Source organism: Crocodylus porosus, unplaced genomic scaffold (genome assembly GCF_001723895.1).
Source record: "Crocodylus porosus isolate Cpor-Errol unplaced genomic scaffold, CroPor_comp1, whole genome shotgun sequence".
NCBI lineage: Eukaryota > Metazoa > Chordata > Crocodylia > Crocodylidae > Crocodylus > Crocodylus porosus.
Window position 1 is genome coordinate 6,542,572 of NW_017728928.1, and position 17,652 is coordinate 6,560,223.

The following is a 17,652-nucleotide window of genomic DNA, read 5'->3' on the forward strand; positions in this document are numbered from 1 at the left end:
CCATCTGGGTAGCAGATCTTCATGCTCAGAAAGGTTTATTCAAATGGGCTTCTGAGTTCCTGGGACAGAGTCGAGGGTATGGTCAGGGTCCTCCAGCAGGAGGCATCTAGAAAAGAGCCAGTTTTGGGAAGCAGGCTTGAGTTGAACTTTATTGTTGTGCATGTCTTTATTTTACAAAGCTGACCCCCTTGTGAGGGGCTGAGATTCTGGTGCCCCAGGGTGTGGGGACTTTGTTCTAGGGCAGGGGTAGTTAACTTGCAGCACAGGCAGCATGGTCAGCTTGTGTGTGTAAGGCAGAGGGGATGGGAGATCCCTGCTTGCATTGGGGGTGTGGAGCAGGGGGAGCTCCAGCCAGGGAGCAGAGGGGCAGGGCTGTAAAGCAGAGGGCCGAACCTGGGATGCTGGAGGACTTTGGTTTAACTTAAACCAGGAAGGGGTCTGGGACAGACATTGCATAAGCCAGTTTGACCCAAATCAGTTAAGTCTGATGCTACATTCAACCAGGTTTATCTCAAACTGATTTTAGCCATTTTCAAACTGGTTTATGTGCGCTGAACATCTGTTCTGTTACAGTTTTAAACCAGTTACTGATCACTTAAACTGGTTTGTGTGTAATGTCTGTCCCTAGCCGCAGGGGTATAGGACTGATTTGTGGCATGCCTGTCAAAAATGTTGGCTCCCACTGTTCTAGAGCAAATTGGGAAAGACGTCTGCTCACAGTCGGCTTAAACAAAGCCTGTTTGAAGATAAAACTCTTGCAGGTCTAAACATCTTTTCAATTTAATTACTGCTCCTGGACATCCTTCCTTAGTCCAATAGTATTTCGGTGATTCTGTTAACATAAATCTATGTGCACATAAAGAATCAACAAGGAAATTTCCTATTTTATTTGAATGTGGGGCGCTCTGAAAACTGTTGCTTGTGGGGTGAGTGACTGGTGCCTTCCCTGGGAAGTGGTTCTCCCAGCAGCCCCCATTCGGTTATGTTAACTGGGCTCCAGCTCTTGTTAATCTCGCATACCTTTGGCAGAAGGTAAGCATTTTGCAATTTTTCCAGGTTGGTTTTTATGCTCAGCCTGTCTGAGTGGGGGTTTTGCGGTGTTAATTATAGTTAATACACTTTTATGCAATGTTTGGTGCTTTCCTTAAAGGCCCAGACACCCCACAGTCAACGTATCATAAGACTGTTACCTTCCACTTGGGGAAAGAAAAAGAAAAAGGGGAAAAGTGCAGTTTATTGCCTTCATGATTTCCGAGAAAAGCTGGATAATATGACTGCAGCCTTTAAGGCTCCCAAATTGGAAGGCAAATGAAGAGCCTCCAACATTCATCATCTGAAAAGAATTTTGTGATTCTTGAGGCCGTCTCATCATTTTGGGGAGCTTGACTTACGATTTTTTGAAACGTTAAGTTAAGCAATATTGTAGTTTGAACCACAGTTGTGTGTGGATCTGTTTGGGACATGCGCCTTTTTTCGATTCTCTTACTGGGCAAGCGTAGCTCCTAGAATCTGGCTTCCACCGGGAATGCTTGTGCCCACGAGCTCTGGGTGTAGTCCCACTGTATAATAAAAATAAACTTTTTTTTACAACTTTCTGGCCGGTACATGTCTTTGCTACAGCAGTCACAGAAAGCAATCAAGGAAAGGGACACGTAGACACAATACGAAGCAAATTCTTTTAAAAATGTTTCATTTTCACAGAAATATTTGCCTTGGAGTAGCTCTATTTATGTCTGGCTTCTTCTATTTTCTGCACCCGATAACGTGTGCCTTGATTTTCCAACAGTGTTCTTCCACACGCTGTTCCATTGCTCACTCTGTCTCTCCTTCTATGTCTCTGATTCACTAAGGGACTATTTTTGGTTCTTCCTCTCCTCTATTTTGACTTCAGCCCTTACTAAGTGTCCGCTTGGCTTCTGCCCTCCCCCTCTAGCACATCTCCCAACAAATGGTTTCTGCTTTTTTTTTCTTTAGTAGTTAGGATTGTTTTGGATGCGAGAGCTCCTCCAGCCCTCCCTCGGTCGCTGGTCATCTGCATTCTAATAGGCTTAGTTCCTAGCTAGAGATTTTGGCATCTGATTGTGACAATTTCTAGGCATGATGTTGAAGGATAAATTGGGAGCATCTGTTGCTCCAGAAATGGGCTTTCCATATATAGTCTGAGCTGATTAGCTAAAAGAGGTTAGAGAACTTAAGGATGCCATTGCTTACCAGTTCCTTACATGAAACCCCAGGCAATTCCCTATGCATGCATAGATAAAATGTGGGAGAGATTCTCGACAACCTGCTTTTGATACAACTGAACCATTATGTAATGATAATCTACATTGTGTAATTATGTAATGATAGCTGATGTTATATATAGTCTGTCTTGACCATAAAGGGAGAAATTAACCCCGAGAGTCACTGCTGGATTTCTCACTATGTTTCTAGTCACCCTCTGCCTATACAGGAATGGATGGGAATAGGCAGTATTAGTGACGGACTCTCGCAGCTGTTGGTGGGTAATGACTCCGTTTCACAGATGGAGGAAAGGACGCTCAGAGGCGCTAATTAGTTGTCTGAGGTCATGCCGTCAATTAGTGACAGACCTCAAAACACAAGCCAGTCTCCCTCCAACAGCCTCCAAGTCTCTTCAGTATGAAACAGAATGGCAGTGCCCATATGCACGCTCGGTCTGTACTGAGGGGTCCCTCTGCTTTATAAGCCCAGTTGAATATCCTTCTTGGTGAGCAGAAGAGCTTGTACTAATCCTTGGGGATTTCTAACCATAGAATGAGAGGTAAAACTAGCTTGGGAGGGTGCAAAAGGCTCAGCAGCTCTTGTAAGCATGGGAGAATTAGAAATGCTAGAGGGAGAAAGGTAACACTGCTGCAGTTTGAAAGAAGCTGCGTATGAAGCTCTGGAGGCATCTCTCAGGTCCCTGAGTATAGAAGAGCGCAAGAACCTGTTTGTCGCACCTTGCCCTTTGCATGTTTGCTGATGCCTGCAACTGAATTACATGGGTCATTGTTCCTGAATGGGTACAAGACAAAGTGCACCCCCTCTAGTGATGCCAAGCAACAACATACTAGCAAGATCAATGAGAAAACCCATATTTAGATTGTACGTAGGAATAATATGAAACCCGGGTTGCTCTGAATACAATACGTGCATGCTCTGCAGAGCTGCTACTGTGAAGTCTGTAAGCTTTGGCTTAATTGGCAAGTCCTATTCTCCCCTAAATATTACCCAAGGTTTCATTGCAGAATCTCCCTGGCCTATGCCCTACTCCTCTCCGTAGAAGACATTCCATGACTGTGGCTCAACAATAATTATTCACAAGTTTTCAGCATCTGTTCGTAGGGTGCCTATGGTGCTGTAAGCCTGGCATTGTCCTGCTGGCTTCTAGATACTGCTACCCTCTTACATACCTGCCCCTCGCGAGCAATGCCCAAGGAGGGCTCTTCTGCTTGCTGCTTGGGCACTCGCTTTGGATTTGGATATATTCTAAGGGTCCCCTGAACGGATGCCTTCTGAATCCGGGATGGCACAGAAATATTCCCATTCGCTCGCCAGGACAGACAGCTTACCAAGATGAGGCGATAGTGTGCTGTATCTAAAAACTCTCGCCATGTTCTAGAGCCCGGCACTTCCAGGGGAGGATTTTTCTTTCTCAGAGGTCTCTGGTTAAAGTAAATGTACAAAGCTACTCTTCTGCAGGAATAAATGGACGACACAACAACCCAATGCAATAGGAGATGGAGACGCTCAGTTTTCTTGTGCCTGTGTGTGTGTATCCGCAAGCATCCAAATCCAGTCTGGGTGCCTGAATTGTCTCTTAGGGAAGGCCGCAGGCTGTCCCTTTTTCAGTTTCCAAATGTTAGAGCTACACACCCTTGAATAAAATTCGGGCCCATAGTTCAACTGGCTGGCCATTGATATGGAAAAGAGGATGTATCATTAAAAGCCATGGAGCTGAGCTCAAAGGCCTGGAATAGAGAGTCAGAAAGAATACCTATCACTTCTCAGGACTTGCTGTAACAAGCATCGTGGCAAGGGCTAGAGTTAGCCGCCACTGCAGCACGTGCGCCGCCGTACGGTTTGCTCTGAGAGTTAGCAATGTCCAGTTCTTGGACAGCACTGCCTGGACAAAGACTTAGCTGGGGAGTTGATAAACGTTGCCTTTTCATAAATAATGACTGTGTGCTCATTTACTTTCGTGGCCTTCTAGTATTGGGTGAAAACACTGGCTCAGCCCCCAAGCCGCCACCATTAGATATTTTCTCCCTTTAAACAATGCCTTTCCTGCCTGCCAGCAGTGCTGCTGCTCACAGCCTGAGGACTGCAGACAGATGGGCTTGTTTAGTGTGAATTTCCAAGCAGTGCGCAACCTTTACCTTATTTCAAAATGCCATGGGAAAAATAATCCGTGGGGTTTTTTTCTGTGCTGGTTTGCATGTAAGCAGTTGCAAATACTGGCTGCCAAGAATGTGAAGGATCCAAGCCTCTGGTAACTAACTAGGTCATTCTCAAAATACTGTCATGTGTTTGTGCATTTTTCTGAGGCTGCAACAAGCAAGGCTGAGCAAGAGACAGAAAAAGAAAATAATCTTATTGCGTACAGCCTTGCAAACAGAAAAATGTGTGTCTGCCTGACCACTGCCCCCTCACTATCTTTGCAGCCGATCACAAGCTCTAGGCCCTAGAATGCAGCTTGTCTGGTGCCTGCTAGAGGATGGGCATCGAGCAGTGAACTACTTTTTACTCACCAGCAGCTAACTTAGGGAGAAAACACGTCCAGGCTCTAAGGGCACTTGTACACATAACAGGGGTTTAGTCCTCAGGGTTTTATTCTATGCCCCGGGTGAGTTTTTAATTCATAGATTCATAGAAGTCGGGTCGGAAGGGACCTCGTAGATCTTCTAGTCCGACCCCCTGCCCTGGGCAGGAGAGAAAACTGGGCTCAAATGACCCCAGCTAGGTAGGCATCAAGCCTCCTCTTAAAGACCCCCAGGGTAGGAGCCAGCACCACTTCCCTTGGAAGTTGGTTCCAGCTCCTAGCCGCCCTGACCGTGAAGTCGCGCCTCCTGATATCTAGTCCGAACCTACCCTCTAACAACTTGTGGCTGTTATTCCTTGTTACTCTGGGAGGTGCTTGGGGGGAACAAGGTCTCTCCCAATCCCTGCTGGTCCCCCCTAGTAAGTTTATAGATGGCCACCAGATCCCCCTCAGCCTTCTCTTGTGGCGGCTGAACAGGTTCAGGTCCCGCAGCCTCTCCTCGTAGAGCCTGCCCTGCTGCCCCCTGATCATGCGGGTGGCCTCCTCTGGACCCTCTCCGAGCTGGCCACATCACTCTTGAAGTGCGGCGCCCAGAGCTGGACGCAGTCCTCCAGCTGCGGCCTGACCAGTGCCGCATAGAGGCGGAGGATCACCTCCTTGGCCCTGCTCGTGATGCATCTGTGGATGCACGACAAGGTCCGGTTAGCCCTACTGACCGTGTCCTCGCATTGTCGGCCCATGCTCATCTTGGAATCGATAATGGCTCCAAGATCTCTTTCTGCCACCATGCTTTCGAGAAGGGAGTTCCCCAACCTATAGGTATGAAACCCACTGTTTCAATTTTTCCATCACGTTGTGGCGAGGGGCCCTACCCTTTTTTCTGATCAGAGCTAGAGCCTGCCCGCAGCCAGGGAGCAAGCTGCTGGTGGGCCAAGCAGCCCCTGAGCTGTGAGGGGGCCCCAGTTCTTTCCCTCATGGTGGCGGCACCCCCTGGGGTGCCTGGGCAGGTTGCTAGCAGGCTGGGTGCTGCCTCCGAGCTGGGGTAGCACCCGCCCTGCTAGCAACCCGCTTAGCTGGCCCAGGGGGTGCTGTTACTGTGGAGGGGAAGACCGGGACCCCTGCAGCTCAGAGGCCGCCTGAGCACCAGCCATGGGAGAGACAGGCATGCTCCGCTGAAAAAAAAAAAGGAGGATTGAGCCCCTCGCTGCTTCTGCCTTCAGGTTCCTGCAGCCAGCAGGACAGCTGGGGCCACCTGGGAATGGGCTGGCTTGCCCCTGGGGCAGCGTGGGAAAGCGGCAGGGGAGCAGCTGGGTTTGCTGGCAGCAGGGACGGTGCATGGGATGCTGGAAACCCGGGTGGGGTCAGGGGAGCGCTGGATTGGGCGCCTCCAAGCTGGGGCAGCATCTGGCCAGCTAGCTGGCTTCCAGTGCCCCGTGCACCATCCCTACTGCCCTCTCCTGCCACCAGCAAACCCAGCCGCCCTCTGCCACTTTTCCGCGCTGCCCCAGGGGCAAGCCAGCCCATTCCCAGGTGACCCCACGTGTCCTGGTGGCTGCAGAAGTTTTTTCCTGCAGAGCCTGCCGCAGTTGGGGGGTGAGCCGACAGCTGCATCATTGCAGTTGGCAACGTTGCAAACTGAATTACTTTGGGATTTGCAATGATGCAAACTCATTTAAAACCCACAAAACTCTTGCGCATGTATAGCACATGTACATCAAGCCACACAAAGTGACATTTTCATCACGTGTACATGGTAATGGCGTTACGTGTACAAGCGCCTGAAGTCTTCATCCTGCTGATAGGGGCTAAGAAGAAGATGGTACTCTTGACAAAAGTTGCTGCATGGATGTTCACCGCAGGGTTATGTTGCAGCTGCCTTTGCAACCCATGGAATCGGCCACTGGGCGATGGGGCCGTGTTCTGAGGGCTTTCTTGTTAGTTACTCGGTTTGAATTGCTAGCTAATTAACCAATGGAGTGAGTGAGTTGATGCAAAATTGCTAAGATTTGTATTAGAGGAGAAATAAAAAGGAGGCTTCCATGGTTTGCCCATAGTCCAAGAGCTGCCATGTTTCATTGAAATTTGGATCAACGCTTTCTGGAGTCTTAGTCCAATCCAGATGCTACAGTGATGTCATCTTTTGGTTGGGGATGGACACATGGTAATAGAAATTTATAACGAACTGGAGGAGAATCCTGCATAACCATGCGCCTGCTTTCTTACTCAGTGTTTTTGGTTATTCAAAAAAGGCAGCCCAGCTCCTTAAGCTTTCAGGTACAAGTAATTCCCGTGAGTTTATGGATGAAGACATCACTCAGATAGTCTACTGGCATTTCCTGAATATAGTATAGCAGCTATTAGTGGGGCAATGTACAACTGAACTGCCAACTAGTTCAATCTTGAAATCAAACTGGGGTGACAAGACAGGTTGCGTGCTGAAGATTTTCATATGTTCTGTAAAATCAGCTTTTTAGTCGAATCAGATTTTCTCATATATTTCAGCTTGAGCCCCTTTAAGTCCCCAACCAATCAGATCCAGCTCTGGTATATTCCCATTGCAAAAGTCAATGCACATGTAGATGCTATCATCCGTTGTCATCAGTACCATCTGTTCTTGGCATCGGTGTTAAAGGGCTAGACGGTAGATTAGTAGATATGCTGATCAGTCATCATGAAAGTTCAGTTCCAAAATATTTGTCTATTTTCACCTCAGGCAACAGGGAAACTGAGTTCTCATTTGTATTTAGTCATTCCCGCCTACTTTTATTTCCCAGGGTGTTGTGCAGGAGACTGAATATAAATAGGAGTGAGATATAAAATGTTTTACCGTTTCATCTTAGCTGGGCTGTGCTTGGGGAGCATATGTATAGTTCTCTCTCCCTCTCTAAAATGTAATGTATAAATGCCCTCTTATCTGACCAGTAATAATGAATAAATACCGTACTAGCTTCACTCCTTTCAGTAAGTATGTAGTCGTTATATTCTAATATAGCTGTGCTTGTCCTAGCAAGCTCTTCCTGAGAAGAACCTATTCCATATTATTCATGCTGAGTAACCACATTTTGAAGCAAATGTGCTCCACTTCCATTGGAGCTAATGGGTTTTCTTTTTATGTCTTTCTGAGCAGAATTTTGGTGCTAGAATGGGAATTGCATCACATTAGTTTTTACTTGGCTATACTGTGCTTGTGTTAACCTGAATATCTCCCTCCCATGGCTCCTTTGATATGTCAGAGAAGATGCATTAATATATTCAACAGTCCAGTTCCCATCTGCACAGCACCATGGCTGCATGCCCTCTCCTGGCTAAGGGGGTTGTATCAGTAAAATGCTTTCAGAGGCCCCTGCATGAGCAGTTGCTTGGCATATACAGGGCAAGTTTTGCAATTGTCAGGAATGTCAGACTGCAGTATGTGCCAACACAGCTAAGTCGAGATTCAGTCATTTGGTGTTTCCATAGCAAAGTGGCCTCCCTCTAGTTCAAAGTCTACCGTCCTAATACCTTAGGATGACCGGTGGCCCCATGACTTCCTTCAAGTCTTGCTTTTTTTTATATATGACCCAGATAGCTCTTAGGTGCAACAGAAGCAAGCATACTTTTCCTCGTGCCAAAGGCAGGCAGATTGGTACTGTGACTGCCCTGTTAGTTAAACTGAAGCAAGAGCTAATCATTTGTTTGAACTCCAGCTTGGATCATATCCCCAGCCAACCGGCATTATACCTTATCCAGACTTGGAAGGTTTTGCATCTTTTGAGAAAACAGCTAATGAAGTCTAGCTAATGACTCCTGTCCCAGAAATTCCTGGTGGAATTTTCTCAAATCAGCCCTCAAGCATTACTCACACAGGGGCAACAAGCACTGGGATTTCCCTTCAGACTACACGTTCATTTAATTCTTGGGTCACTGGGCAGCAAGGGTTATGAATTGCAAAGTAGAGATGGTCTGAGGCGCCTAACTACCGAGTCTTGGCACATCACAGAGTAACCCAGCATCTTTAATGTGTTTGGGCAATCCCTTCCAGTTCACGTATTTGGGATGCGGGGCGATAAAGCTCTCATCCTGCATGTCAGCACTGCCTCCAAGCTTCATTGAACTCGGCTCAGTTGTATGAAGGCCCAATTGCAGGTTCCAGCTCTCAAAGCTCTTTTAATTATCAGCAGAGTGGATGGATCGTATTTGATCTTCCCATGGGTGTGTGTCATTCTCTCTTTATTGCATTCCCTTTGAGGAGTCATCGTCTTATGCTCAGCTGCTTAGTTTTGCTAATATGTTCCTGATTTTTGCCAGGATAATGAAGATGATTAACGGAACAATCATGTTCCCAGTGCCTTGTTCTAACTTGCCACCTTAAACTGCTTTCAGACTAGGATTCATCTTTAAAGCTGACTGCTATATGGCCCTAGTAGTATTTTGGTCACAGGAGGAGGAGCGCTTCGGGAGTGTGGTGGCATCTGAAGTTGTCGTGCAGTCACAATGGACACTTGCTTCCGATGAAGGTTTTTGTGAGTGACTGGCGCTGTTCTTTGACTGTGTGCGGTGATGGCATATAGGCTGCTTGCTCGCTTGCGCACGTGGCAAGATGTGATCTCGTTCCATGCCAGGCTCCAATCCACCTCCAGGCAATACAGCGGAGCCAGTGCAGGTGGCTGGAAAATGTTTGTCAGTTCAGAGTGGTTCTGGGGCAATTAAAGACGTGCAATCACATCACACAATCTCTGTTCTGCTGCTTGTTTTTCTAAGTAGTTTTACTTCTCCTCCGATCCCAGAATGCTGCACTTAAGCTCATTAAAAGCACTTTATGTTATAAACACTGACCATTTTTCATTTCCTTTGCAAACAGTTCTGATCTGATAAGTGTGTTTCCTTTCCCAAAGCTGTGAATATTTCTTTGTGGAAGAAAGTTTGCTTTGATAAAACAGAGTTGAGTATAGTGCATACTTGACCCCTTTCTCCCCTCTGACAAGCGTTTAGCTTTTCAGTGATGCTTTCCTTTCCAGGGATCTGAACCACACCAGGAGTTTCACTTCCACGTCCAGATACCGAAAGTGAAGAGCTCAGGGTTTCTTCACAATTCCCCCCTGTGAAGGTATTTATCTTAATGCCAAACAAATGCTGGTCGACTAAGAGTGAGAGATGGGACAGTACTGAAAACGAATGGTCAAAAATTGATTTAAAAAAATGTCAGGCAATTTGTCAAATGGCATTCAACCAGCTCTAATAAGAAACAGTGTTAGAGTAAAGCCTTTCCTGGAAATGTATATGGATTACATTGAGGCCTTAAAAGGGTGCCTGCATTAGAAGCTGTTGCATCTTTTCCTTTTAGCACAACAAACGTGGGCTCTTAATGCAGCAATACTTCGAAATGGAGAGTGTTTGCTGAAGCCAGAAGTTGTCTGAACCTCACCATAGCCACACTGTATGTAGCTGGCTTCTGCATGTCCTGGTATTTGGAGCCTGTGCATATCTGTGTGATTCCTTCCTAATACTGGTAGGTTTGTTCTGTAAAGAGCAAAACACACAGGAAGATGGAAAGGTGTGAACAGGAGTGGACCCAACCTCAGCTCTCATAGACCTTGCAACTGAGAAACCTCGGTGGGGACACACTGAGCAGCAATTTAACTATGCCTTTTAACAGGGTGCAGCATGTACTTCTTTCTGTGCTGTTCCAGCTCCATTGGCCAGTGCATCCTAGGAATGGGAACCTGGGCATAGTCCTTATCTTGGTCCACCTTTCCCTGATGGAGAAGTCTATAAACAGGGGTTTTTAATGTATGCCGGTGTCTCTAGGGTACCATGGTCTTAGTGCTTTAGGATGTTTGCGGACGATGCTTTTTAGCGGGGTTAAAGCAGGTTAAATGCCTTTTGCGCCACTTTAAAGGCATTGCTGTTTGCACATTCAGCGGTGTATTGCACATTAATTCCAGCCGCTGTAGTAGGGGTGGCAGTGTAATGCCCCTTAAATGACTTTGGGATGCAGCAAATGACTTTGGGGCACTGCAAAGTAAAACACCTCCGAGGAGTTTTAGTTTCCTACCCTACAGCAGCAGAGGGAAGCGCCTGGCTCTGTGTGGCTCAGGGGCTGGACAGGCAGCCCGGCAGCAGCCTGGGAAGGCAGGCTCCACAGAAGGAAAAAAAACCCAAAAGTGGTGAGCCTGATCTCCTCCCCCCCAGAGCGCGGGCTGTGCGGGGGCCCTCCACGGCTGCAGTGCCCCCCAGAACTGCCTGAGCTGAGTGCCTGCAGGCGGGTGCCACCTTGCAGCGGGGGGCTGCTGCTGCCATAGAGGGAAGCATCGTCCCCCTACTCCCCCTCTGCAGCTCAGGGACCTCTCTGCCCACCAGCAGCTCACTCTCTCCTCCCTGCCACTGGAGAGGCAGGTAAAGATCAGGCTCGAACACGGGTGTACATGACATGGGGGTTTACTTCACCCTAAAAAACACTGCTTTAGTTTAGGGAGAATGAAACCCCCGTGTTGTGTACAAATGCCCTTAGACGTGGAAGACCCTGACCCTCAACCAAGAACAGGGAAAGCCCTTCACAGCCATCCCCAGCACCGGTACGCTTGCCAGAGCATGGTGCGTTCCAGACCCACACGAACTGCTCGTGCTGTTTTAGGTTGCTTAACGAGCTTGTGTGTTGTTCAGCTTTTCACCTTTGTGGCAGCTCTAGGGAAGAAGTCCAGTGTGGCTTGAGCTTGAGAGTCTTTACAGTTCCATTCAGGCCGGGTGATCCCACAAACTGGGAAGATTCACATGCCAGTGAGTATGCTGCAGCGCCTGCCGCTAAGCTTGCCCAGCGCAGGTGTGAAGAATTGAGGGGGCCAGAGAGCGTGTCATCGCCCAGGCGCAATGGAGAGCGAGGGGTACCGGCAATGTGACCCTCCGCATGACTCTCAGCCTGAAAGCACATGAAATGAGAGAGCGTGACACAGCGAGCTGCAGATGCAGTTGTAGCACACGAAACTTTGGCAATCACAGCACCAGGAGGTGTGAGTAATTGGCCCAGTAATCATCATCACTTCCATTAATTAGAGAGACAGAAAAAGAAAAAGGCATCGAAAGGGCACGAGAGAGGCAAAAGTGAGTGATGCTTATGTTTTCAGATTCCTGTTTGTTCATTTTTTTTATATCTAGCTTTGCCCTCACCATCCATTAACCGCATCTGTTACAGAAAACATCTGCGCGGTTTCATTTGGGGGAGGCCTGAGCATTGGTGTGTGGAGCGGCAACTCGTTTCCCAAACTTCCAGGGGTTTGTAGGGTGTCTGGGCCAGGTCCTCTGTCCTTAGGAAAGTTTCCTGGTGCTCTGGAGCTGACCTTGGGCATGGAGGTGGGATGACCCACAGCCAGGATGGTAATTGCATCTGGAGAATCAACTGCTCCCCTCCTGGCACACCAGTCCCCAGGATACTCCCATAGGCCCTGCATGTTAGAGCACCCGGGAGCAGCAGGAGATGTCTTGACCCACAGGTGATGACAGAATTGGGAGAGTTCGAACCCCGCTTTGCCTTCCCCTCCCCAGCTCTGTCTTGAGGTGCAGTAGGTAAGCATGTTGCTATATGCTCTGGCCATAATCCTATTGTGGATCATTGAAGCTAGGGTTTGAGAGCAGGGCTGGTGCCATTTCTGCATGTTTCAAGGCACTTTTGCACTGCCAGAGTGGCATAAAAGAAGCCTCAGCATAACTAGGAGTCAGGTTCCCCATCTGTAAAACACAGACAGTCGTGTGCGATGCTGGGAAGATATTAAGTGCCAAGTGCTATAATTAGCCAAGAGATGGGAAAGGCCCTTTCTGAACTCTGTGCATCTTCTGTGCCAGCCCAGCAACATGTGTTGGGGGGTTTTCCCCCTTCATTGCCACTTGGAACTGAAATCAGGGAAGATGATCTGGAAATAAAGCTGCGTTGGAAGGGCTTGTGGTGCGAGGCAGAAACTTTCTGGCTGCAGGCGGCTGAGAAATGGAGACCGGTTTAAAAAAAGAACAGGCTCTAATTTGGTGATGAGAGAGGGATGGCTCCCTGCGGAAAGGAAGAAAGCGAGACCTGTTTGGGTTTTTAAAACAGGCTACTGTTTGTAGTTAGCAATGTGACTGCTGCTGCACTGGAGCAGCCATAGAAACCACCAATCAACACTGCATGGAAACAGAAAGCTGGATTTCTCTACGTCACGGTCACTGTTGTCAATCTGCCAATGAAAGCCAGTATCGTGTCATCTCAGCAGCCCTGCCGGTGTGTCTCTAGCTTTTACCTTGTGGCCGCTGGCATGTAGGAGGCTGAAGGCATGCAGGAGGAAGTGGCACTGCCTCCGGCAGAGAGCGAATCTTGGGATCATCACTTGAGTTGTGTGATCATGACAAAACACAGGCCTGCTGTTTATTAAAAACAGCCATTGAAGAATTAGTCTGGAGAATGGTAACTTGGAGCCCCTGGCCTTTTCCTGCTTCAATTCCTGGTATTTTGGGGCAGGATAGCTGATTGGCAACCGGGCGGTAGCCACGTAGTTCATGACATCAACAAAATTCTTCAGGTCCATCCTAGCGCTACGCCCCCTCAATGGCATGCTGTCCTGCTTCCTAGGATGCACCCTGATTCAAGGGTCTGGGAGAAGCCCTGGGTTGCAGATGTTAGCATCCTACATGGTGGAGCAGAGGGATCTTCATCCCTTCCTCCGCCACAGACTTCCTGCGCGACCTGGAGCAGTTCCCTTAATCTCTGTTCCTTAGCTTCTCATCTCGCGTGTTTTAAATAAGAGCAGGTGGGTTGTGAATATGGACACATTAAAGATTGTACAGTGCTTAGCGAAGGGGGGTGGGCCACGTCAGCCGGTTGTGTCAGAAACTGTGTTTAGGTATTCTTTGTAACGTAGGGGTCCTGTTTTACTCCCACTGACTTCAGCGGCAAACCTTGTTATCTTCAGGAGAGTGGGAGTGCGAAATCTTTCCCACTCACTGTGCCACTACCGTGAACTTCTTTTTCTCATCCTGGGCTCCAGGACTTCCCAAACATGGCGTCAGTACTCCAAGTCTACGCGCACCGAGGGAATCTCATCCTCTCACCTAATTGCAAAACCCTGATCCGATAGAAAAACAACTCAGAATTAAAGAGAACAAAAGAAAAAACAACCCTCAGGACACCGCGTTCAGCCTCCTGGTTTTCTTGTAACAGCCTTTCCTCTTTAGGTTTGTCTGGAAAAAGATGCAACAAAATCAGTCTCCCAGGTGGCCACAGCCAGTGTGGGTCTAAATTCCTAATAATCCAAAGTTCAGTTGTCAGTGTAGTTCACCTGGAAAAAAATGCCTGTGTTTTATAAATCCGTGACTGAATGCAGCTGAATCACCTTCTTTAATTACAAACAATTTACCTGAATAGCTCTTAATATGCTATTCGAAATCTATTACTTTGCTGTAAATTGGCCTAAATTGCCTTGCTGAAATAGGGCCAAATCCTTATGAATACAAAAAGCTCTAGACACAGTGGAGAACCAGGATCGTATAGAGGAGGTTTTATTTTATCCTTGCAACTTAATGTGGACTTGCTGCCTCCTGAGGCATAATAAAGGAGGGAGATGGGAGAGATCTGCCACTGCACCACCATACCCAAATGTGTCCAGTGTTGGGCTTACACTACTCCCATGGGGATGCATGGCGAAGCTCAAGTTATGACCTTCAGGTTATGTGCACAAGAAGCTTTGCTCACCAAAAGGGCTGCAGTGGGGGTTTATAAAAGCTCATCTCTATTCCATTATATTAGGTACTTAGAAAGCCCTGAGCAAGAAATCATTAGGATCTAAAATGGGTAAACTATTCAGAACATCTAACATGGGCTCTGCATTTGGTCACGGAGGGCACAAGGGATAACACTGTAGATGCATCTACATGTGCAGTCAACGCGATGCAATGACTTCCAGAGCAGTTCGAGTTGGAGTCAACTGCTTCTGGCTGCAGTGTCCACACACGCGCCTGGGGTGACAGCAGTTTGAGTCGGGGCAGATCACGCCCCTGGCTGGTTGGACTCGTGGTCAGCATCTACATGTGTGTTTTGGCACAGTAAAGCACTGCACTGTAGGACAGTACTATTGGGGAGTTAATTGATTTACTGCACCCTAATACCAGCGCACGTGTAGACTGCAACACTTGACTGCAGACTAATGAGTCTACTCTGCAGTAAAGCGCATGTGTAGGTGCAGCCTGCATGCATAACGCAGGCTGGGAAATTCTGAAGCAAGGAGAGAAGAGACGCGGACAGGTGGAGTTGAGAACGAAATACGTTGGTGGATGTTTCATTTGGTACTGCTGCTAGGTTTGGCATCACTCATTCTTTTTCTGTCAGTAGTTGGAAGGAATGGCTGTTCGAGGGGGAGCTACACAATCTTGGGAGCAGCTGTGGAAAGTAGGAGCCTGCTTTGGCGTGTACAGCAGCTAATCTTCCCGGAGGAGCGGCAAGAGCATGGAATATTGTGAATGTGTATCGAGGAGTTTGCGAGCGCACATGGCATTTAGCTGATGGATGCAATTCTTCTGTTGGGGAACAACTGTTCTTCCTGTTGGTGACCATTGTCTGTGCTATGTTTTAATGCCTACTATGTACATGGGGGTGGGGGGGAGATGTTGCTCTGATATTAGTCATTTTTTTGGAGCCACACACATACTTTAACCAGATGCTGAGTGTTATCTCATGCGTGCCACCCCTCAAAATCCTTCTGGATTCCCCAGGCCCTAATTCATATATATGAGGCCAAGAAGGTGACGCAAAGTAAATCCAACCCTAAGAGTTAATGCAGGAGGTCTGCAAAATATCCAGTGGTGTGAGGTTTGCTCATTTCTGTAAAGAGGTTACTAAGCAAGTGCCATTAGTTTGAAAAACCAGGCCAGTATAGTTGATAGCAGTTGGCATTACTCATATGTATATATACCGATGTTTCTTTATACTAGTTAGGATGACTGCTTGTCCCAAGTATTTTGTTTCCCATGTCGCAGTCCTGTGGCTCAAGTGCAGCTGAGATAAGGAAGGCCTGGAAGGGGTCAATCCTTGATGAGCATCTTGTAATGGCAGACTTGGCTTGTCATAGGGCAGCCTAATTCATGCCCGGGCTGCTTCTCCTTTGTGCCTGGGGTGAGGAGATCTGTCTCTGAATGCTTAGGCGTCATCTCTGCCATAGGAATTAGGGAATCACCAACCCAGAGCCATGGAGTCCAGAGGAGAGAAGGAAGACTTTCGAAGTGATGTATAAATAGACAGGCTCTCGAGCACAGCAGCTCAGCACCATGAGAACTGTTTAGATTTGCGGTCATGATTCAGCCATCGTAGCAGTAGGCACGAGCTGCACGTTCTCATCCGGAGCCGATCTGCCAAATCTGGTCTCCCAGCATCCTGGATCCTGCGTCTTTCCAATAATGTACAAAGAAATTCTCATTGTGGGGAGGTGGGACGGGGGAGAAGTCAAACAGGTTCCTAGGGAGTTCTCCATAGCTGCTGCGAAAGCTTACAGACTGCTTTGCACATAGGTATTTGAATGCCCAATGTACTGGATCTCTGTGCTGGCCTAGGAGTCTGTCTGGTTCCTCCCCTCTGTGCTCACAAGCCCCAGGAGGGCTTGCCTGACAATGCACTGAGCTGTGCGTTCAGGAATAATGTCCCACCCCAGTTGATGGAGCTCCAGCACCTGCCAGGGTTGCCAGCACTGTGTAATCATGGACTTGGCACTTCTCCCAGAAAGCCTGCAGCAGTCTCTCCCAGGCAAAGTGTCTTGCTGGGTTCCTGTCTGCATGACTAATCAAACTGAAGTGTTGAGGAGCTGATCCCAAATTTCTCTGAGCCAATGGGGAGACTCCTGTCGCCAAGGCCCCTCCACCGCCCTTGCCACTGTAGTAGTTCAGTGCCTCCCAAGGTTGCTATTGCAATATTGTGAAGGCCTGCATTCGGCTCATTTTCCTCCCCCTATCCCCTGTGAGGCAGCCAGGGTCACCGTGCACTTGGCTGCCTTCCCTCCTCACTCTGGCATAAAGCTGCACCAGGTTTAAGATGTGTGTCCTGAGGCAGGAAATTACTTTGGGGTTTGAATTCAAAACATAATCCTTCCCATGGCATCACTGCTGAGAGTCAGTTAGATACTTCTCTATCCACATAATCTTAGAGTAAATGAACATTGCTTACCAGATCACGCTGCCCTCTCCCTGTGCCGGAGCCACGTAACCTGGTTTAGCCGAGAAGTTTCAAAGGAGCTTAAGCAACATCGGATCAATAGAATTTGATGACAAAGCAAGACCATTAGACCATCTAATGCGATCTCCTGTCAAACACCATGGCCTGTGCTTTACCCTGTTACTCTGTACTGCACCCAGTAAATTGAGCCTGAGATAGCAAATGGACAGCTGCTATCCCAGAAAGGCTGCTGCTCAATGGGAATCGGATGTCCATCTCGTTTAGACACTTCTGCCACCCCTACCCAAAATGCCCAGGCCTGTATCACCATTATTGGAGATTTTTTGTACCCAGCCCCAGAGGTGACATTCTTGCTATTTTTAAGAAAAAGAAAGATCAAGGAAAAAAACAGACTTACAAAACTTTAAGAAAAGTCCAAAGACAGTTATTGATGTTTGTGAGGGAGCGGTGGCTAGGGGCGGCCGTGAGCCCCCTAGCGCCCCCTACCGTCACGTTAGGGTGACGTAGCACCCTCAGAATCTCGCCTGCCACGACTTTGATGGTTGATATATGTTGTGGAGGCTGCCAGTTTCCCTAGTGGACGGTCTTGGTGTTCCTGTCCCTGTTCCAGACTGGGGGTATCTATATGCGTCCCGCCTTAAGGGCAATGCGTGCCTCCAAACCTCCCCTTCAGCACGCCCCAAGCCTCGCAGCTGTTCTGGGGACGTTTGGATGGTCCCTCGCCCTTTGGGTG